At 41.8% G+C, this 24,275-nt stretch overlaps 1 pseudogene; it reads left to right on the forward strand.

The window, feature by feature from the left end:
- Nucleotides 1-15,257: 15,257 nt before the first annotated feature.
- Nucleotides 15,258-23,462, forward strand: LOC120020996 (annotated as a pseudogene).
- Nucleotides 23,463-24,275: the final 813 nt, after the last annotated feature.

Raw genomic sequence — 24,275 nt, forward strand, 5'->3', positions numbered from 1 at the left:
TTGTCTTACATGCCGTCACTGTTGTCTAAAGATTATAAACATGTTAAATAAAGTTACTAACCCAGTCAGTCTTTGGGCCACATCCAGGTTCTTTATCAGTGGCACACATGAAGCAGTTGTTGGCTTTGTTGAACTCTGAAATCATAGGCATGAACTGAACATATGGCTGTCGGACACAACTACATAAAAATAAAGAATTTTCATTTACTTTGAATTAAATGTCATTACATACCAGACATTTTTAGTATATACTCAGCCATTTCTTTTCGCAGTTGCTCCAACTTGGGAGGGGATGTTGGAGAAGTTCTGTGTAACTTCCTTGACCATCTACACCAAAAAATAAAATGGAGTTTTTGACCTAATTGTCACATAACAGGTAAGGCCATTCATTATTGAAAATATAACTATCAAACCTGCATTACAAAGACCCCACAGCTGAAGGTGTCCTGCTGAATGGTGTGAGTTATTTCCCCTCCTTTCCACTTTATGTCCACCCAGTCATCTTTTCCATGGCAGGATCTTCTCATTTTTAAGTATTCTCTTTTTTATGTAAACATAATGGAATTCTGATTAGTTATTGGCAAATGAATACACAAGCCAAATTTGTATGCTGTTTTCCTTATCACTATAAACTAGTAGTAATTTAGTAGTAGAGGTGATTTCCATTATGCCCCATTCTACACATAGCCTAAATTATAGGCACTGAACCATTTACAGGACAATAATAAAAGTAGCATATAGGATCCAACCCTATCACAGAGTGAATAAATGTTGAGCGTTTGTAGACTTTAAGAAAAAAATATTAAGTGACAGTTTCGTCAGTACGTGCTTAAAGAAAGTCATATCACAAAGATCACAGATGACAGTGCCAACCAAATCTATGACAATAGAGAATGAATTGTAAGCACCAAAGTGTGTTTGTCAAAATAATATCTGAAAATGTCAGTTGTTGAACATAATACTTCTATTTGCAATAGCAGTTGAGGAATATTCCATGTACCAACACTACATGTAGAATGGACATAAGACATTCCCACATACAGAATTTTAAATTTAATTAAAAAAATTATTTCACCTTTATTCAACCAGGTAAGCCAATTGAGAACAAGTTCTCATTTACAACTGTGACCTGGCCAAGATAAAGCAAAGCAGTGTGACACAAACAACAACACAGCGTTACACATGGAATAAACAAACATACAGTCAATAACATAATAGAAAAGTCTATATACAGTGTGTGCAAATGAAGTAAGATTAGGGAGGTAAGGCAATAAATAGGCCGTAGTGGCGAAATAATTACAGTTTCGCAAATAACACTGGAGTGATAGATGTGCAGAAGATGAATGTGCAAGTAGAGATACTGGGGTGCAAAGGATCAAAAAAATAAATAAATAAAAATAAAATAAATAACAATATGGGGGATGAGGAAGTTGGATGGGCTATTTACAGATGGGCTATGTACAGGTGCAATGATCTGTAAGCTGCTCTGATAGCTGATGCTTAAAGATAGTGAGGGAGATATGAGTCTCCAGCTTCAGTGATTTTTGCAATTCGTTCTAGTCATTGGCAGCAGAGACCTGGAAGGAAAGGCGGCCAAAGGAGGAATTGGCTTTGGCGGTGACCAGTGAAATATACCTGCTGGAGCGTGTGCTACAGGTGGGTGCTGCTATGGTGACCAGTGAGCCGAGATAAGGCGGAGCTTTACCTAGCAAGGACTTATAGATGACCTGGAGCCAGTGGGATTGGCGATGAATATGAAGCGAGGGCAAGCCAATGAGAGCATACAGGTCGCAGTGGTGGGTAGTATATGGGGCTTTGGTGACGAAACGGATGGCACTGTGATAGACTACATCCAATTTGCTGAGTAGAGTGTTGCAGGCTATTTTGTAAATGACATCGCCAAAGTCAAGGATTGGTAGGATAGTCAGTTTTACGAGGGTATGTTTGGCAGCATGAGTGAAGGATGTTTTGTTGCGAAATCGGAAGCCAATTCTAGATTTAATTTTGGATTGGAGATGCTTAATATGAGTCTGGAAGGAGAGTTTACAGTCTAGCCAGACACCTAGGTATTTGTAGTTGTCCACATATTCTAAGTCAGAACCGTCCAGAGTAGTGATGCTAGGCGGGCAGGTGCAGGCAGCGATCGGTTGAAGAGCATGCATTTAGTTTTACTTGCATTTAAGAGCAGTTGGAGGCCACAGAAGGAGAGTTGTATGGTTAGTTAACACAGTGTTCAAAGAAGGGCCAGATGTACACAGAACGGTGTCGTCTGCGTAGAAGTGGATCAGAGAATCACCAGCCGCAAGAGCGACATCATTGATGTATACAGAGAAAAGAGTCGACCCGAGAATTGAACCCTGTGGCACCCCCATAGAGACTGCCTAGAGGTCCGGACAACAGGCCCTCCGATTTGACACACTGAACTCTATCTGAGAAGTAGTTGGTGAACCAGGCGAGGCAGTCATTTGAGAAACCAAGGCTGTTGAGTCTGCCGATAAGTTCCTAACTTCCCTGAAAAGTTGCATATCGCGGGGGCTATTCGATACTAATGCAGTACGTCACAGGATGTTTTTGTGCTGGTCAAGGGCAGTCAGGTCTGGAGTGAACCAAGGGCTATGTCTGTTCCTAGTTCTACATTTTTTGAATGGGGCATGCTTATTTAAGATGGTGAGGAAAGCACTTTTAAAGAATAACCAGGCATCCTCTACTGACGGAATGAGGTCAATATCTTTCCAGGATACCCGGTTCAGGTCGATTAGAAAGTCCTACTCGCTGAAATGTTTTAGGGAGTGTTTGACTGTGATGAGGGGTGGTCGTTTGACCGCGGACCCATTACTGACGCAGGCAATGAGGCAGTGATCGCTGAGATCCTGATTGACGACAGCAGAGGTGTATTTAGAGGGCAGGTTGGTCAGGATGATATCTATGAGGGTGCCTGAGTTTACGGATTTGGGGTTGTACCTGATAGGTTCCATGATAATTTGAGTGAGATTGAGGGCATCTAGCTTAGATTGTAGAACGGCCCGGGGTGTTAAGCATATCCCAGTTTAGGTCACCTAACAGTACAAACTCTGAAGATAAATGGGGGGCAATTAATTCACATATGGTGTCCAGGGTGCAGCTGGGGGCTGAGGGGGGTCTGTAAACAAGCGGCAACAGTGAGAGACTTATTTCTGGAAAGGTGGATTTTTAAAAGTAGAAGCTCGAACTGTTTGGGCACAGACCTGGATCGCATGACAGAACTCTGCAGTATATTGCAACTCCACCCCCTTTGGCAGTTCTGTCTTGGCGGAAAATGTATACACATACATAGAGGCGTTTTTCAGCTATGATTTTACCACTCAGAATCCAGAATGGATATGACAATGTGGCACAGGACATAATACACCCTTACAACAATCTACTTTTTGATCATCTTGATTTCTTATCTGCTAAACTGCTACTGTGTGTCAAGAAAAGAGCCCCAATTAGGGGTTAGTGTACTCCAGTAAAAAAGGGCTGGTTTAGATTAAAAACTATTGCCCTGTGTCCCCGTTCATAGGGGCATGAGAGACTAGTCACTGGTAGAATTGAGTTGGCACTTTATTGGCCCAAACACCCAAAGACCCACAAGGTTGAGGTTACTCACGGACAGTAATTATTATTATTATTTTTTGCATTGATGTATTGTCTTCTAACTGTCCAAGAATTGGATCCAAAGTGTTAGGAAATATTTGTTCCCATAAATACAAAGGAGGATGTCTCTCCTCATACCTCTGGCATTCCTCCTTCTCTTTCTGTCCAGCAGGGTCAACCAAAAATACTTAGCCTGATGGTTCATGCAGATACTGGGGAAGCAATCTAGAAATGTATTGATCCCTTAAATGATTTCACTGTTAAATGACCCATATCACAACCCTCATACCTCTTCACAAAAATGTACCTAAATCAATTTTGGTTGGAAATAGTAGGCCATGCATCAAATAACTATTTTCATCAGAAAAACGAACCCTCAAATGCACTATTGCATTTTGTAAGTTGTCCTCAGGTGGCTTGCTGTGAATGCACTCAAATATCAAGTCATTATCGGGTTATGTAAACTGCGTTCTAATACTCAACGTAGAAGGATTTGTCTTAATGTACAGTATATGAAAGTGATGCTATGAAAAGGATTCTTTCACCTTATCAAGCTCACTCTGACAGATAAATCCCTGCCTATTACTGTGATTAAAAAGAGCATATGAAACATTGTTTTTTATGAGGCCTACCTGTGCGCCTTCCTTTAAGCACCTCTGTTTGAACACCTCTCCTGTCCTTGATCCATACCACATACAGACATTTGCGGATCTTTTCAGTGTCCATGTGAAAGATAGTTATTGCGAGGCTGGAACATTTGTTAAAACTTCTTATGGCTGGGGGCAGTATTGAGTAGCTTGAATCTATAAGGTGCCCAGAGTAAACTGTCTGCTACTCATTCCCAGTTGTTAATATATGCATATTATTAGTATATTTGGATAGAAAACACTCTGACGTTTCTAAAACTGTTTGAATGATGTCTGTGTATAACAGAACTCAGAACTCACAGAACTCATATGGCAGGCAAAAACCTGAGAAAAAAATCCAACCAGGAAGTGGGAAATCTGAGGTTGGTCGTTTTTCAACTCATTCCCTATTGAAGATACAGTGGGATATTGGTCATGTTGCACTTCCTAAGACTTCCACTAGATGTCAACAGTCTTTAGAACCTTGTTTGATGCTTCTACTGTAAAGTGGGGGCGAATGAGAGGGGAATGAGTCAGAGGTCTGGCAGAATACCTTGAGCTTGTGACGCTCGTTCACGTGAGAGCGAGTCTGTTCCATTGCTTTTCTACAGACAAAGGAATTCTCCGGTTGGAACATTATTGAAGATTTATGTTAAAAACATCCTAAAGATTGATTCTATACTTCGTTTGACATGTTCCTACGGACTGTAACGGAACTTTTTGACATTTCGTCTGCTCCTAGTGAATGCGCTTCGTGAGTTTGGATTTGTTTACCAAACGCGCTAACAAAAGTAGCTATTTGGACATAAATGATGGACATTATCGAACAAAACAAACATTTATTGTGGAACTGGGATTCCTGGGAGTGCATTCTGATGAAGATCATCAAAGGTAAGTGAATATTTATAATGTTATTTCTGACTTCTGTTGACTGCACAATATGGCGGATATCTTTTGGCTTGTTTGGGCTCTGAGTGCCGTACTCAGATTATTGCATGGTTTGCTTTTTCCGTAAAGCTTTTTTGAAATCTGACACAGCGGTTGCATTAAGGAGAAGTGTATCTAAAGTTCCATGTATAACACTTGTATTTTCATCAACGTTTATGATGACTATTTCTGTAAATTGATGTGGCTCTCTGCAAAATCACCGGATGTTTTTGGAACTACTGAACAACGCGCCAATGTATACTGAGATTTTTTTAATATAAATATTAACTTTATCGAACAAAACATACATGTATTGTGTAACATGAAGTCCTATGAGTGTCATCTGATGAAGATCATCAAAGGTTAGTGATTAATTCTATCTCTATTTCTGATTTTTGTGACTCCTCTCTTTGGCTGGAAAAATGGCGTGTGTTGTTTTTCTGTGACTTGGCTCTGACCTAACATAATAGGACACTGTGGTGTGATTAACAAGATGTGTATCTTTAAAATGGTGTGAAATACTTGTATGTTTGAGCAATTTTAATTATGAGATTTCTGTTTTGAATTTGGCGCCCTGCACTTTCACTGGCTGTTGTCATATCGATCCCGTTAACGGGATCTCAGCCATAAGAAGTTTTAACTTAACAGATTTAACAGATTCAACTTAACAGATTTAAGTCTAATAGCATGATATGACAGTAGACAAACATCAGAGTGTGCGATATGAAGGTATAGTCAGTGGACATTCTGAACCTTGTTTGAAGTCCCTAGGTCACATGACCAAGGAGCTATTAAAAGTGTACATTTTGAAAAATTTATGTAAAGCCGTGTGAGATGAAAATGGACAAACTAAAGGGTGTGCAATATAGAAGGGTAGTCCGTTGACATTCTGAACCTTGTTTGAGTTCAGTAGGTCATATGACCAATGAGCTATTGAAATTCAAAAACGTAAATAAATAATAAAAAATGTAAATCGACAAAAAATACATGTGTGCAATGTGTGTCTATGCCATCGGGTTAGGTAGAACCAGTTTTGAAAGTTTTAGGAGTAATGGTTAAATAGCTATTGACATTTTAAATTTTTGATTTGTCACTGTTGACGGCCCCTAACTGCTGTTGGTGGACGTAAGGAAGTCTACAGGTGAATATCCGTTGAATATCCAACCTGAAACTGTCTTTACCTCGGTAGTTCCATTGAAATGATACCATGTCTGGAATCTAATAATAACTTCGTTAGTATAGCTGTCCCTTCATTGCAATAACATTTATCCATACTGATCAGTTTGGGAGCTGCACTTAATTTGATCAGTATAATAGTGATGTGTTGCCCATGTGAATGAAGCTCCATAATGTTAATTGTTGACTGTGTAATCATTGAGAGGATAAACAGGCTTACATGTTGACCAGACCGTTCGCTCGCGTGCGTCCGCGTATGTTGATTTTGTCCACCCACACCAGACGCGATCAGGACTTTGAAATATCAAAATGAACTCAGACCCAACTATATATTAATTTGAGAACAGGTCAAAAAGCATCAAACATTCATGGCAATTTATCTAGCTAGCTTGCTGTTGCTAGTTAATTTGTCCTGGGATATAAACATTGGGTTGTTATTTTACCTGAAATGCACAAAATCCTCTACTCTGACAATTAATTCACAGATAACAGGGTAAACCGAGTTTGTTTCTAGTAATCTCTCCTCCTTCAGGCTTCTTCTTCTTTGGACTTTATATGGCGGTTGGCAACCAACTTTAAGGTGCATTACCACCACCAACAGGACTGGAGTGTGGACCTGAAATTAGCTAGCAACAGCAAGCTAGCTAGCTAAATTGCCAGACGTGTTTAATGCTTTTTCTGACATGTCCCCAAATGAATATAGTTGGTTCAGAGTTTGTTTTGATATTTCAACCTGCTTGTCCTTATCTCGTATGGTGTGGGAGGACAAAATCAACATGGAGCGAGTGCGAGCGGTCTGGACTGAATGTTAGTGCTCAGCTGTTCTGACTCTGTCTTTAGTTCTACAACATCATGACCTGAAAGTGTACAGGTATTAGCTATGACTTCTTTCCTTCTCCTCATAAGATTTATTTCAAGCTAAATGGGCCTACTACATTATGGGATCAATAACACTAGCCATTGACACTGGCAGAGAGTACATTTGTCTGGCGTGTGCAATGCATTGACATTTTCTGCAGGGTTCTTATTGGCCTGGGGTGACATTGAAATGTACTGTGTTACTAAAATAAATGCCAGGGCCAGCTGCAGATCGGTGACTGTTACGGCCTGCATGCACAGCCTTCTGTCTTTCTCTCTCATTCTCATATACCTGTCTCCGACCGCTTCTCTCCTTGCCCTCTCCCTGTCTTCAAATCAAATGTTTTGTCACATGCGCCAAATACAACAGGTGTAGTAGACCTTACCGTGAAATGCTTACTTTTCAAACCCGTAACCAACAATACAGTTAAGAAAAACAAGAGTTAAGAAAAATAGTTGCTAAATAAACTAAAGTAAAAATAAAAGATCAACAATAAAATAACAATAACATGCCTATATACAGGGGGTACCGGTGCTGAGTCAATGTGCGGGGGTACAGGTTAGTCGAGGTAATACATACATGTAGGTAGGGGTAAAGTGATTATGCATAGATAATACATTGCGAGCAGCGGCAGTGTAAAAATAAAGGGGGGGGGGGGTGTCAATGCAAATAGTTTGGGTAGCCATTTGATTAGTTGTTCAGCAGTCTTATGGCTTGTGGGTAGAAGCTGTTAAGAAGCCTTTTGGACTTAGACTTGGCACTCTAGTACCGCTTGCCGTGCGGTAGCAAAGAGAACAGTCTATGACTAGGGTGGCTGGAGTCTTTGGCAATTTTTAGGGCTTTCCTCTGACACTGCCTGGTATAGAGGTCCTGGATGGCTGGACGCTTGGCCTCAGTGATGTACTGGGCAGTATGCACTACCCTCTGTAGCGCCTTGCGGTTGGAGGCCGAGCAGTTGCCATACCAGGCGGTGATGCAACCAGTCAGGATACTCTCGATGGTGCAGCTGTAGAACTTTTTGAGGATCTGAGGACACATGCCAAATGTTTTCAGTCTTCTGAGGGGGAATAAGCGTTGTCGTGCCCTCTTCACGACTGTCTTGGTGTGTTTGAACCATGATAGTGATGTGGAGACCAAGGAACTTGAAGCTCTCAACCTACTCCACTACAGCCCCGTTGATGAGAATGGGGATGGGGTAGGCCCTCCTTTTCCTGTAGTCCATGATCATCTCCTTTGTCTTGATCACGTTGAGGGAAAGGTTGTTGTCCTGGCACCACACAGGTCTCTGACCTCCTCCCTATATGCTGTCTCATCGTTGTCAGTGATCAGGCCTACCACCATTGTGTTGTTGGCAAACTTGATAATGGTTTTGGAGTTGTGCTTAGCCACGCAGTCATGGGTGAACAGGGAGTACAGGAGGGGACTAAGCACGCACCCCTAAGGGGCCCCCGTGTTGAGGATCAGCGTGGCAGATGTGTTGTTCCCTACCCTTACCACCTGGGGGCGGCCCGTCAGGAAGTCCGGGATCCAGTTTCAGAGGGGCGTGTTTAGTTCCACGGTCCTTAGCTTATTATTATTATTGGTGTTGAACGCTGAGCTGTAGTCAATGAACAGCATTCTCACGTAGGTCTTCCTTTTGTCCAGGTGGGAAAGGGCAGTGTTGAATGCAATAGAGATTGTTTCATCTGTGGATCTGTTGGGGGGGGTATGCAAATTGTAGTGGGTCTAGGGTTTCTGGAATGATGGTGTTGTGAGCCATGACCAGCCTTTCAAAGCACTTCATGGCTACAGACGTGATTGCTACGGGTCGGTAGTCTTCTTGAAACATGTAGGTATTACAGACTCGGCCAGGGACAGGTTGAAAATGTCAGTGAAGACACTTGCCAGTTGGTCAGCACATGCTCGGAGTACACGTCCTGGTAATCCATCTGTTGACCCGTTTTAAAGTTCTTGCTCACATCAGCTAAGGCAAGCATTATCACACAGTCGTCAGGAACAGCTGGTGCTCTCATGCATGCTTCAGTATTGCTTGCCTCGAAGTGCGCATATAAGTAATTTAGCTCGTCTTTCAGGCGTGTGTCACTGGGCAGCTCGCGGCTGGGCTTCCATTTGTAGTCTGTAATAGTTTGCAAGCCCTGCCACATCCGATGAGCCTCGGAGCCGGTGGAGTAGGATTCAATCTTAGTCCTGTATTTACGCTTTGCCTGTTTGATGGATCATCTGAGGGCATAGAGGGATTGGGGTACGTACGGTCACTGTGGGGACAACGTCATCAATGCACTTGTTGATGAAGCCGGTGACTGATGCCATCGGATGAGTCCCGGAACATATCACAGTCCGTGCTAACAAAAGTTCAGAGTCACTGGTACTTCCTGCTTTAATTTTTGCTTGTAAGCGGGAATCAGGAAGATTAGAATTATGGTCAGATTTGCCAAATGGAGGGCGAGGGAGAGCTTTGTACACATCTCTGTGTGGAGTAAAGGTGGTCTAGAGTTTTTTTCCCCCCTCTTGTTGCACATGTAACATGCTGTTAGAAATTAGGTCAAACGGATTTAAGTTTCCCTGCATTAAAGTCCCCGGGTCACTAGGAGTGCCCCCTCTGGATGAGCATTTTCTTGTTTGCTTTTGGCTCTATACAGTTCGTTGAGTGCGGTCTTAGTGCCAGCATTAGTTTGTGGTGGTAAATAGACAGAAGATAGATGAAAACTTTCTTGGTAAATAGTGTGGTCTATCATGAGATATTCTACCTTAAGCGAGCAAAACCTTGAGACTTCCTTAATATTTGATTTCGCGCGCCAGCTGTTATTGACAAATAGACAGACCCGTCACCCCTTGTCTGATCGGAGGCAGCTGTTCTGTCTTGCCGATGCACGGATAAGCCAGCCAACTGTAAATTATCCATGTTGTCGTTCAGCCACGACTTGGTGAAACATAAGATATTACAGTTTTTAATGTCCCGTTGGTAGGATAGTCTTGAACAGAGCTCATCCAGTTTATTCTCCAATGATTGCACGTTGACAAATAGTATGGATTATTGAGGCGCGTTACCCACTCGCTGACGAATTCTCACAAGGCACCACGACCTGAGTCCCCTGTATCAGCGTCTTCTCTTCATGCGAATGACGAGGATTTGGGCCTGGTCGGGTACCTTGAGTAAATCCTTCGCGTTCGACTCGTTAAAGAAAAAATCTTTGTCCAGTTTGAGGTGAGTAATCACTGTTCTGATAACCAGAAGCTCTTTTCGGTCATAAGAGATGGTGGCAGAAACATTATGTACAATAAAAAAGATGAGCTGGCTCACTCCCAGAACAATTATTTTGTGTGGAGGTGCTGACTAATGGCAAATAAATTATAAACTATAAAAATAAAGAGAGTCGCACACTCCATATATAAACTCCCAGTAACTTATTGGAGTGTTTGACTCTTTATTTTTATAGAAACATTATGTACAAAATAAATTACAAACAATGCAAAAAAACACACATAAAACAGCACAATTGGTTAGAACCCCTTAAAACGGCATCCATCTCTTCCGTCGTCATTCTAATAAAACTGTGTCTTTCTCTATCTCTGTCACTCACACACACACACACCTCTCCCCTTTGCTGAGCTGAAGTTGTGTGTTACAGCAGGATATCTGAAACCTTTATCCTGTAGATGTGCTGGAGCAGTACTAGTAGTAGTAGACAACTCTGTTTACTATACCAAGGCACAGACAGACAGACAGACAGAGACAGACAGTAGATGATATCAAGAATGCAGCTCTGGGACATAGACTTGATCTTATCTTAGCTGTTTTCATGCAGGTTGTTTGATTGTGCCAATAAAGCACTTTGATTTGATTTACTTATTATCTCAGAAGCACAAACGGCTCTGGAGCCTCCTTACGTAGCCACATAAACATCTAGCCTATAACTAGAGCTTCATGTTTAGCAAATGAAGCGTCTTTATGAAGTTATTACTTGTCGATCAGTGTATTGTAAAACACATTCAGTAGCCTGTGTGGTAGTTGAAAAAGGGAAATGACAGATACAGTGTTACAGAATATGTCATTTGTGCTCAGAATGTACTGTTCTGGCATAATGAGTACCATAACCTGTCCCAGGTAAAGATGAACTGAAATGGCAGAATTGGATTCTGTTCACCTGATAAGAAAGATAGCGAATGGCTGCTGTGTGCATTGAATGATTTTTTTAGTGCTGCCAGTGTGTTAGGAGAAGAAGGCTACAAGCAGTGCTCTAAATTCTCATTTTCTTTGGTAGCACTGGTAGTCTGGTCCCAGTGGTCCCTGTCCCCTTACCAGGCTCAAACCAGTGGTCCTCTGATCGCAAACACCTGTGGCAGCTCTCCTTGACAACGTACAAACCAGTTTGCTAGCTCCATTGGCAAGATTTCAAGCTAGTGAGATACTATCATGCCAACTCCTTTTGATACCATGGCATGACAAAGAGTGGCAAGTACTAGAATGTTAGAAAAAACAGACTGGGGTACCCAGGATATAGCTCTGGTGCTCCCAAGTTCTAGCACTGGTGCTCCAAATTTACTGGTACTCCCAGCACCAAACAGTATAGGAACACCAGAGAAGGAGATTAGGCCTAAGCACATCTCCTGGAGTAGCTATCCAGCTCCTTTCCTTTCTTCCAAAACCATCTTAAACCATAGCCTATTGGCCATTGGTCACATGACCAGGTTGTTAGACAGCTACATGACTGGACAAGGTACCAGGTCAACAAATAGTTAGCGGCCCATTAGGAGGCTAGTTTAACACGGCACACGACATGGTTTATGAAATTACAAAATGTGATGCACCACAAATGTAGCTCCAGTAATATGAATCATAACTTTTGAACAGTTTGCCTAGCCTAGTTTTCTGCATTGCATCTAAGGTCTTCAAAAGCCAAGTTAACAAACAGATTACCGACCATTTCGAATCCCACCGTATCTTCTCCGCTATGCAATCTGGTTTCCGAGCTGGTCATGGGTGCACCTCAGCCACGCTCAAGGTCCTAAACGATATCATAACCGTCATCGATAAGAGACAATACCGTGAAGCCGTATTCATCAACCTGGCCAAGGCTTTCGACTCTGTCAATCACCACATTCTTATCGGCAGACTCAACAGCCTTGGTTTCTCAAATGACTGCCTCGCCTGGTTCACCAACTACTTCTCTGATAGAGTTCAGTGTGTCAAATCTGTTGTTCGGACCTCTGGCCGTCTCTATGGGGGTGCCACAGGGTTCAATTCTCGGGCCAACTCTCTTCTCTGTATACATCAATGATGTCGCTCTTGCTGCTGGTGATTCTCTGATCCACCTCTACGTAGACAACACCATTCTGTATACTTCTGGCCCTTCTTTGGACACTGTGTTATCTAACCTCCAGACGAGCTTCAATGCCATACAACTCTCCTTCCGTGGCCTCCAAATGCAAGTAAAACTAAATGCATACACTTCAACCGATCGCTGCCTGCACCTGCCCGCCCGTCCAGCATCACTACTCTGGACGGTTCTGACTTAGAATATGTGGACAACTACAAATACCTAGGTGTCTGGTTAGACTAAACTCTCCTTCCAGACTCACATTAAGCATCTCCAAACCAAAATTAAATCTAGAATCGGCTTCCTATTTCGCAACAAAGCATCCTTCACTCATGCTGCCAAACATACCCTCGTAAAACTGACTATCCTACCGATCCTCGACTTCGGTGATGTAATTTACAAAATAGCCTCCAACACTCTACTCAACAAATTGGATGCAGTCTATCACAGTGCCATCCGTTTTGTCACCAAAGCCCCAAATACTACCCACCACTGTGACCTGTACGCTCTCGTTGGCTGGCCCTCGCTTCATACTCGTCGCTAAACCCACTGGCTCCAGGCCATCTACAAGTCTTTGCTAGGTAAAGCCCTGCCTTATCTCAGCTCACTGGTCACCATAGCAGCACTCACCCGTAGCACGTGCTCCAGCAGGTATATTTCACTGGTCCCCCCCAAAGCCAATTCCTCCTTTGGCTGCCTTTCCTTCCAGTTTTCTGCTGCCAATGACTGGAACGAACTGCAAAAATCACTGAAGCTGGAGACTCATATCTCCCTCACTAACTTTAAGCACCAGCTGTCAGAGCAGCTCACAGGTCACTGCACCTGTACATAGCCCATCCAACTACCTCATCCCCATACTGTATTTATTTTGCTCCTTTGCACCCCAGTATCTCTACTTGCACATTCATCTTCTGCACATCTATCACTCTAGTGTTTAATTGCTATATTGTAATTACTTTGCCACTATGGCCTATTTATTGCCTTACCTCCCTTATCTTACCTCATTTGCACACACTGTATATAGACTTTTTCTACTGTATTATTGATTGTATGTTTGTTTATTCCATGTCTAACTCTGTGTTGTTGTATGTGTCGAACTGCTTTGCTTTATCTTGGCCAGGTCGCAGTTGTAAATGAGAACTTGTTCTCAACTAGCCTACCTGGTTAAATAAAGGTGAAATAATAATACATTTTTTAAATTGTAAAGGTGCAACCATGACGGAAGTAGCCAAGTACCTCAACTCCACAAAGATTTAATCCACAGAGTTGAGCGCAGACTAGAGTTGAGATGAACCTCAGACACCCTTGAATCGCTATGCAGTCGATGCTTAAAACCATTCAAATCTTAAACCGTAACCGTGTATCTACGTTTGTTGTTGCATGTATTTTTTGGTTTGCTGAAATACGAACTCTAGTCTGAGCTCAACTCTATGGATGGAGTTGAGTCAGACTTGCCCGTTCTTATGGTTCTCACAGGTGAAGCGTAAAGGTAAGTGAACACTGCTGCTACCCCGCTCTCCAACCAAGGTGCATGAATTGAGGAGAAAAATTCAGCAACTCTTTGAGGACAGTGGAAGTTGATAAAAGTGATTATTGTTTTTAGTTAAAAAAAAAACAATTTTGGCCCTTAAGGGCTTTTCAGACAGGAAGCAGCGGCGGCATTTCCCGTACATTTTCCGTCAAACATTTTATTCTACTGTCAAAATTGCAAATAGGATAATTGGTCATAAAGTCAATCTCATCCAAAACATGTAGAGTTTTGTGAGACTTGTGGTCATAACTACATAACAATGTGAATGAAGGTTGGGTTTGTTTAAATCCTGCCCACTGCTGGCAGCACACAAGTAATAATCAATTCAGAGTGCAGCTGCATGTGACCCAATCGTAATGCCTATGGTCAATTTGGGTTAACTTCAGATATCCCTATGGGGCTAGTTTGGGACCATCAGTAAATTACACAATGTACATGGGACAATATGTTAAAATTCCAATAGCTCCAAATGTCAATGACTTAAACCTCAAACCAACTATAAATTGTAGAAATTAATTCACAAATATTGAAAGCATTTAATGAGAAAATTTAAAAGTTTTGCAACATTAAAATAGACTAATTTACATTGTGTCATTTATTGACACTCCCTAACTAACCCCAGAGATAGGCTATCCAAAGGCAAACCAACATTTCCACGGTTGCACACCAGCTGGCTGAAGTTACAGTAATTGGCGAAATTATTTGGCTAACTCGTCCCACCTGCGAACACACAACTGAAAACAACTCAGTCATGGCCAATAGCATTTTTAATTAACCAAATCAGGAAGTTAAAAAAACATCAGGAATTACAGTCGCCCTTTAAAGAAGCAGTCTTATCAAATTCCACTGTCCTCCGAGGGTTGTTGAATTTCCTGTAAACTCTCTCAATTTATAGAACCATCTCTCCGGCCAAATATGATACAAATGTAACAACAACCGGAGCGCGTCGGACACAAAACACTAAATTGAACAACTGCTTATTTCCAACACCACAAATATGTTGCCATTCAATGTATTATGTGGGTAAATATTTTTCTAGGCACACTGATCAAATCAATATTCCAGGTCGTACAGCGAGGTGTTTTTGAGCATATGCGACCAGGAAGTCGTAATTGGAGCCCAGAGTACAACACTATTGATACCATTTTATTTATTTTCCTTTTCACAGTACTAGCATATATAGGCTGTCAACACAATGTGTCATGATGACTAGGGGTATGTTCTTAAATTAAATCTGGAGTGCCAGAGTGTGCTCTTGGCGTTCGTAAATTCTGAGCATTGTCAGATTGTCCGTTTTATAAATTCAGAACGCACACTGGACGCTTATGCGGAGGAGTAGGGTTGCTCCCGGCTAACGTTGGCTAGCTACTTCCAGACACAAATGAGAACATCTGTGTCCATTTTACTCCTCCGAGCAGAGCTGTTTAGGCTATTTCCATGTTATCCAGAACGTTGGTGACCGTGCTGCTGGCAACGATTTAATTACGCTTTTTTTTGCCGATGTTTACTGACAACGGCCATAATTCAGTCGGTGTTGAGGCTGAGCGTTCGTAAATTCATCAATTCTGCGCCCTGCACACTCAGGCGAAAGTGCTCTGAAATTGGAGTAGATAGCCAGAGCGAATTTACGAAGGTTTGACTGATTCTCGCTCAAAAGTAGCTATTTTTAAAAGTTAACCCCTATCCCATTTAATGTAACTCCAGGTACATCACAAGTATAACCTGTTCAAACGACATAAATTAACAGGTTGTTGAGACATATCGGGTAACTACTAGAATCAACGACGTCATTAGTTTGCATTGCCTTGTGTACCATGTGGCTGTCGACCATTAAATCGGGGAGGGGTCTGTTCGTAAATTGGTCACACGCGATATCTCAAGACGGCACTGGTCCGATTTTGACGAAATTTGGGTGAGTCTTGGCATAGCGACCCGGCAAACTTGCACTGATTTCCGCCATTTTGAATTTCGTTTGGGGAAAAAAACTTAAACTGCTAATCTTCTGGCACCGAATTACCGAGTTATATGAACTTTCATATGTTATCTGGCAGACCACAGGTCTCTCTGCAATATTTTCCAGACTAGTACCTAATAAACAGTTGTGTGGTCTGCCACATAAATGCATATAAATCAGTTAAGGATATTCGTATTGTAACTCAACTTGGTACACGTTGCAAACACTGTCAAGACTCAACATATGCGAGAACATTCATATCAACCACACGGTGGCGTTATAAAGGGCACATGTTTATTTCTTGATCTGTTTGACTGGCACGATTTTGACTTAACGTGGTGAGTTATGTTTTGCCATAGATATCCACGGGGGGCGCTGCGTCATTCGTGTGGACGACATTCTGCTTTGTTTGCTGTTGTATTTAAAATCAAATTGTATATGTCAATTGTATTTGTGCCGAATACAACAGCAGGTGCTTACTTACAAGCCCTTAACCAATAATGCAGTTGTGCTGTTGCTATTTTTTAATTTGTTTTATTTAACTAGGCAAGTCTGTTAAAGTCAAATTCTTATTTACAATGACAGCCTACCAAAAGGCAAAAATAAAATAAAAATATAGGACGAAACACACATCACAACAAGAGACACCACAACACTTCCCGGGCTCCCAAGTGGCGCAGGGGTCTAAGGCACTACAGACCCTGGTTCGATTGCAGGCTGTATCATAAAACGCTGTGATTGGGAGTCCCATAGGGCGGTGCACAATTGGCCCAGCGTCGTCGGGGTTAGGGTTTGGCTGGGGTAGGCCGTCATTGTAATAATAAGAATTTGTTCTTAACTGACTTACCTAATTAAATAAAAAAGGCCTACAGATCTAACGTGAGCCTAATGTTTGCCCACAGGGTGGCAGTACAGTTCAGCAGCAGCCAACAGCTGCGTTCTAATGACAGACCAAGGGCATTATTAGTCATTCCAACCCTGTTGGAGCAGACGGTGCATATTGCTCCAAAGGTCACCTCCCATTCTAGGGAAAGAGTTGTGTCAGGGGGGTTATTGCTGCTAAGCAGAACACTGAACAAAAGTCTATATTAATGTACCCCCCTTTATATGGCAGAGGTCCAAGAGGGAAATTTGAATTATTATTCTAATACATTATGTTTTACCTCCCCAACTCTCCTCCGGTGAGGGTTGGCTATGATTTGTGTAGAGGTCTCTCACAACAGCGAGGCAGTTAAAGCCTTATTGCGCTCGTATCTTACCCTGGCATGTAATCTTGTGCCGACAGGCTATGCCAATGAGGTGGGGGAGGCCTTCGGTGCCCTGGTGCCAGTGAGCGCTGTATGGGCCACACATGCGGTTGCCACCGTGTATGTTTCCGCTGATGCTTTGGACAAGGGGAAGAAGGCTGCTGTGGTAAGGAAGGACTTTTTGTAAAAGCAAAGCTTTATGGTCTCATGGGGCGGCAGGTAAACTAGCAGTTAAGAGCGTTGGGCCAGTAACCGAAGGGTTGCTGGTTCAAATCCCCAAGCCGACAAGGTGGAAAAATCTGCCGTTCTGCCCTTGAGCAAGGCAGTTAACCCCCAACGTTGACGTCAATTTAAGGCACCCCCCTGCACCTCTCTGATTCCGAGGGCTTGGATTAAATGCGGAATATACATTTTGGTTGAATGCATTCGGTTGTGCAACTGACTAGGTATCCCCTTTCATTCATACCCCATGTCTTCATTTATATTGATGTACACTACCATTATTGTAAGGGGTCATGGAATGTATTCAACCTTTTCAGTTATTGCCCTGTGAAGCATTTATATTATGAACTTGAGATTCCAAACACGAAGAAAACACTCTCTGAATACTGCCAAATGACATCGTCTTTTTCAACACATGCCAAAGGAAAATGGAACGTTTCCAGAAAATCCATAGAGCATGTTTCATAGAACAAAACTCAATTCCCACACTGAAACATAGTGGTCTGAAGCATACAATGTCATAATCCTGTCTTTGTCTCTCCCTGTTCTGTAGGAGCATGGTGACAACCCAGGGAAGAGAACCAAGGTAGCTGCAGCGGTGGTGGACACGTTTTGTATGGCATGCCCTGGCTTCGGTCGCTATCCCAGGCTTCACCATCAACCGTGTGTGTGCTGCCTCTCTCTACCTCCTAGGAAGAACCACGCACCTGCCCCTCTCCGTACGCAAGTGGACCACCATGGCCATCGGCCTCTCCACCATTCCCTTCATCATCCACCCTATCGACAGGTCAGTGTGTGTGTTGGTGGGGGGTTAGTGTGTGTGTACATGTGTGCCAGATATACACTGAGTGTACAAAACATAATGAATCCAGGTGAAATTTACATGGATTTTGTATGTTTGCCATTCAGAGGGTGAATGGGTAAAACAAAATATTTAAGTGCCTTTGAACGGGGTATGGTAGTAGGTGACAGGCGCACCGGTTTGTGTCAAGAACTGCAACGCTGCTGTGTTTTTCACACTCAACAGTTTCACGTGTGTATCAAGAATGGTCCACCACCCAAAGGACATCTAGCCAACTTCACATAACTGTGGGAAGCATTGGCGACAACATGGGCCAGCATCTCTGTGGAACGCTTTCGACACCTTGTAGAGTCCATGACCCAACTCAATATTAGGAAGGTGTTCTTAATGTTTTGTACACTCAGTGTATGTGTCAGAGAGACAGTGAAGGACTGTGTATGTTCGAGAGAGAGAGAGCATGATAAACGTGTGTGAGAAAGAAAGGAGGTAGAGCGAGAGAACCTCTGCGAGTGAGAGGGGGGAAGAGTGTGTACTTAGGGACGTTTGCAATTCAATGTTTATGGCCCAAGTTTGCCAAGGTATTAGTTTGCAGTTAAATGTCTCAGTGTGTGTGTGTGTGTGTGTGTGTGTGTGTGTGCACCAGCCCATTGAGATGAAAAATTCCCACATTATCTTAGTTAACATGACCTTTTTTAAAATGTATGCATCAATTTAAGTGTCATATTACGAGTCACACAACTTTGCTTCTGTCATAGATTTTTTAAGGCTTGGTAGCCTACTTTATGTAATGTTAGATGTGTAGCCACCATTCTTATTTATCCCAATCCATGAGGTGTCATTGAAGAGGTATATTCAGGGTTCAGTTTGTAGGGGGATAGGAGGGATTCCCCCTCTCTGCTTCCGCCATCCCTTTGGACTTCCCCACCTCTGGTATGCATTACATTTATTTAGAAATTACAGGTCATTGGCTTCCTAAAAAAAAAATGCTGTTTTGTTTTATCACTTGAATGCAATTTGTTCTGTCGGGAAACCTGCAATTTGGGCAGCCCACAGCTTTTCTCAAACAGCTGATTGTGGAGTTGCACGGCTGTCACGAACAGCAGTTAGAACAGCAGACAACATGCGATTGTGGGAAAAACACTGTTTTGAAAGCAACCGGCTTCTGCTGAAAAGCAGAGAAATTCCAACTCCCTGTATTGGCTCCACTGTTTTACAACCGGAGTATCTTGCATGGCTTTGAGATACAACCTACACAGTAAATGTTGCATTACCTACAGTTGAAGTCGGAAGTTTACATACACCTTAGCCAAATACATTTAAACTCAGTTTCACAATTTCTAAAATTTATCCTAGTAAAAATTCCCTGTCTTAGGTCAGTTAGGATCACCACTTTATTTTAAGAATGTGAAATGTCAGAATAATAGTAGAGAGAATGTGAAATGTCAGAATAATAGTAGAGAGAATGAGTTATTTCAGCTTTTATTTCTTTCATCACATTCCCAGTGGGTCAGAAGTTTACATGCACTCAATTAGTATTTGGTAGCATTGCCTTTTAAATTGTTTAACTTGAGTCAAACGTTTCGGGTAGCCTTCCACAAGCTCCCCACAATAAGCCGGGTGAATTTTGGCTCATTCCTCCTGACAGAGTTGGTGTAACTGCGTCAGGTTTGTAGGCCTCCTTGCTCGCACACGCTTTTTCAGTTCTGCCCACAAATGTTCCATGGGATTGAGGTCAGGGCTTTGTGATGGCCACTCCAATACCTTAACTTTGTTGTTCTTAAGCCATTTTGCCACAACTTTGGAAGTATGCTTGGGGTCATTGTCCATTTGGAAGACCCATTTGAGACCAAGCTTTAACTTCCTGACTGATGTCTTGAGATGTTGCTTCAATATATCCACATAATTTTCCGTCCTCACGATGCCATCTATTTTGTGAGGTCCCTCCTGCAGCAAAGCACCCCCACAACATGATGCTGCCACCCCCGTGCTTCATGGTTGGGATGGTGTTCTTCGGCTTGCAAGCCTCCCCCTTTTTCCTCTGAACATAACGAAGGTCATTATGGCCAAACAGTTCTAATTTTGTTTCATCAGACCAGAGGACATTTCTCCAAAAAAGTACGATCATTGTCCCCATGTGCAGTTGCAAACTGTAGTCTGGCTTTTTTTAATGGTGGTTTTGGAGCAGTGGCTTCTTCCTTGCTGAGCGGCCTTTCAGGTTATGTCGATATAGGACTCGTTTTACTGTGGATATAGATAATTTTGTACCTGTTTCCTCCAGCATCTTCACAAGGTCCTTTGCTGTTGTTCTGGGATTTATTTGCACTTTTTGCACCAAAGTACGTTTATCTCTAGGATCAGAACGCATCTCCTTCCTGAGTGGTATGACGGCTGCGTGGTCCCATGGTATTTATACTTGCATACTATTGTTTGTACAGATGAACTTGGTACCTTCAGGAGTTTGGAAATTGCTCCCAAGGATGAACCAGACTTGTTGAGGTCTACAATTTTTTTTTCTTAGTTCTTGGCTGATTTTCTTTTGATTTTCCCATGATGTCAAGCAAAGAGGCACTGAGTTTGAAGGTAGTCCTTGAAATACATCCACAGGTACACCTTCAATTGACTCAAATGATGTCAATTAGCCTATCAGAAGCTTCTAAAGCCATGACATAATTTTCTGGAATTTTCCAAGCTGTTTAAAGGCACAGTCAACTTAGTATATGTACATTTCTGACCCACTGGAATTGTGACACAGTGAATTATAAGTGAAATAATCTGTCTGTAAAAAATTGTTGGAAAAATTACTTGTGTCATGCACAAAGTAGATGTCCTAACCGACTTGCCAAAACTATAGTTTGTTAACAAGAAATTTGTGGAGTGATTGAAAAACGAGTTTTAATGACTCCAACCTAAGTGTATGTAATCTTCCGACTTCAACTGTATATCATAAAGCCTTACTCCGATGGCCTAATTTTACCCTAACAGTTTTAGGAAATTCCTGGATTACAGGCCACATCAGGCCTGCAAGTCACATTTTGCTGGCTTGCAAAGTGATGCGTAATTCCTATTGGAATCCATCCAGAGTTAGGATATCCAAAAGTTGGAATTTTTATTCACCTGCATTCAGAATGACAGTCAGGGTTAGGAAACTTGATAAAAAAGACTACCTAAACCATTTAAACTGGAACAACCATTTCAGTAACGGGTGCAATAAATCTATCTAACTGATTGGATTAGTTAGAAAAATGTATGTTATTCATCTTTTGTGCAGCATCAGATTAACCAATCAATCAATGTACCTACAAAATCCCAGATATTAAAAACAATCTAGCTGCAGTAGAGCATGCTGGGAAATATGATAATGATGGGACTGTTTAACACTACAAAGTGTAAAACAATAACTCTGGTTATTAACACCAAAACTGGGGGTTATTTTACACCACTGAGTGTTACTTTCACTTTTATAGAGTGAATTTAACCCCTTAATCAAAACTAGAAATGTTACACTGAAAAATCAACGCTGGCCAATTTGTTGTGTATTCACCCACCTAGTGCGGCCATTCGCAGTGAGTGCATAGTTAAATCCATATCTATTGGCCTATATGCACTTGGTAATGGCTGTAAGGAGCCAGGAAACTTTATTAACAAATGTTCCCCCCTTTATTCTTTCAACATATGGAACTCTGGGTTCATGAGTGGCTTTGTAAATTGTAATGGTCTTCACAGTGTCTGAGGTGAGGTCCCATCCTTGCTATCCTCAAACCCTAAAGCCCTTCTCTGTCTCTATGCTCCACAGGGGAGTGGACTTCCTACGGTCATAGGAAAGAAGCACGACTAATAAGGACCATATCCATCCTGTAGCCTGGCCTGGACAGGTTAGCTCTACCAGGAAGTTCACCTTCTGACCCAGACAGGACTTCCTCCCAGGCCAGCTGAAGCCTCTGCTGATCACTCTACTAACATCACTGTGAAGCTAACACAGCAGGGCTACTCAACTCCAGTCCTCCAGAGTCCACAGTTGTCTATGCCCCTCTCTTTCAACCCTATTGTCATCTTTTTATTTTCAACTCCTAAGTTAGAGGGACTTAGGACTCCTCGGCCCGTCAATTACATTGTATCAGGGAGAATAGAGATCCAGTAGACAGTGTTTCCCTCCAGGACTGGAGTTGAATACCCCTAGCTGCTACTGGCCTGCAGTGCCCACCTGTTCATGTTCAGACCTCCACTTGGCATGTATCCAGGTAGCTTTTGCTGTTAGCCATATTCAGGGAACATTCGGGTCAGTGTCAGCATACCTGGTATTGAGAGCCTATTTTCATTACAAGAAAACATTTATCTTAGTTTTTTTGTTTATTACAGAAAGAATGGCAATGCACAGTTGTCTGTCACTTTGAATAAAGCTTGACAGAGTATAGTGTGATGCACTTTTCAATGTTCAGTCTTAAGATTAACCTCAGAGCTTTTTTGCCCCTTGTCATTCAATACTGAGTTGAACAGAATGTATGTTACGTTTTTGTTAGCACTTAAGATTCAGTTCCTTTTGTGACATTTTAGGTATAGAAAGTATTGTAATAATTGTGTAACATGGCCTATGCAGAAAGCGTATGAAAAGATTATGCATAAAATACATGTAATTATTGCCAAGGCTACCCATCAGTATGCATTGCTGTGCTGCACTATGCAACAAAACCAAGTCATCTTATACAAAAATGGGAATTGCGATTGGAATGTGTAAATGAATGTGACATACTGGGAAATGTTGCCAATTGTTCATACACCAGAACTAACATTCAGCAATAATTGTTATTTAAATTTTGTAATAAGTCAATTTCTGTGTTTGTTATATATTGTTTAATTCTTAGTGAATGTGAAAAAGCCAAAGGCACAAACGCAACAGCTTTGCGATAGTTTGTGAATGTTTTCTCTTTCATATGATTTGTCCACCTAGTCACAAAATCAAATGTCATACTGTATTTCAATGTCATTTTTGAATGTATTTGTTTTCATGCTGGAAACATAAGGGAATGTTTAACTGTTGTTTCCACAACATCCTCAAAGATTTAACATTTGTAAAAGACACTTATTTAATAACAAGTGCCACTATCTAGTTATTCCCCTATTTTGAAACGGTTTTTAAATATACTCTAGAAAAACAACATATCCTATATTGTATAAATGAATGAATCAATAATGTCTCCTTATTTCTTTCCTCAAGCATTGGTATGTGCAAACAATGTTCTACATATTTTAACAGTTTATAAGCGAGAATAAGATTATTTGTTTGAATGAATGGGCAACCCTTCATACACAGCCAAAACATTGTTTCAGAGAGTAATTTAACTTTCACAAATCCATATCACAGTATAACATTCCTTTTATGCTGCAGTGTCAGAAAAAAATGAGTAACTATGGATGTGTTATGACAACACACTCACTGGCAACAAGTAGCACAGAACTGTCTCAGTTGCATTCCTCTGGGGAATTATGATTGATAACTCTTGCCAAGAGATATTGTTGAGTGTTTGGGGTTAGTCACTAAGGTCTAACAAGTTGGACAAATTTCTGCATTCGTTTTAAACGACTTTGGTTGCATTTAGAAAAATATGTGCGGTTAATGGAGAATGATAGAGGCCTCTAGTGGCCAAAAGGCCATGCTAGCAGGGGCGCGCCATTGAGGGCTTCCTTGATGTTAATGTAGTCAACTGGGTGGGACTTCCAGTTTCATTGGCTGATCCCTCTTGGTGACCCTGTTGGAGTCATGTCCAACCGGCTCATCAGGAGGGATCAGCCAGTCTTGAAGAAGAAAATGTACTAATTCAAAATGGAGATAGCCTCAATGGCACATATACAAAGATACAGAGTTCTCTATCTCTATGGTGCAGTCACCTCTTTCATTCCCTGCAGATTGTACTGCAACAATGCAACACAACATTTAACCAATTAACCAATAAAATGCCTAGAGTGCCACTGTCAAAACCAATCAAATCAAAGAGCTCAACGA

The sequence above is a fragment of the Salvelinus namaycush genome, chromosome 26 (assembly GCF_016432855.1).
Source record: "Salvelinus namaycush isolate Seneca chromosome 26, SaNama_1.0, whole genome shotgun sequence".
Classification (NCBI taxonomy): Eukaryota; Metazoa; Chordata; class Actinopteri; order Salmoniformes; family Salmonidae; genus Salvelinus; species Salvelinus namaycush.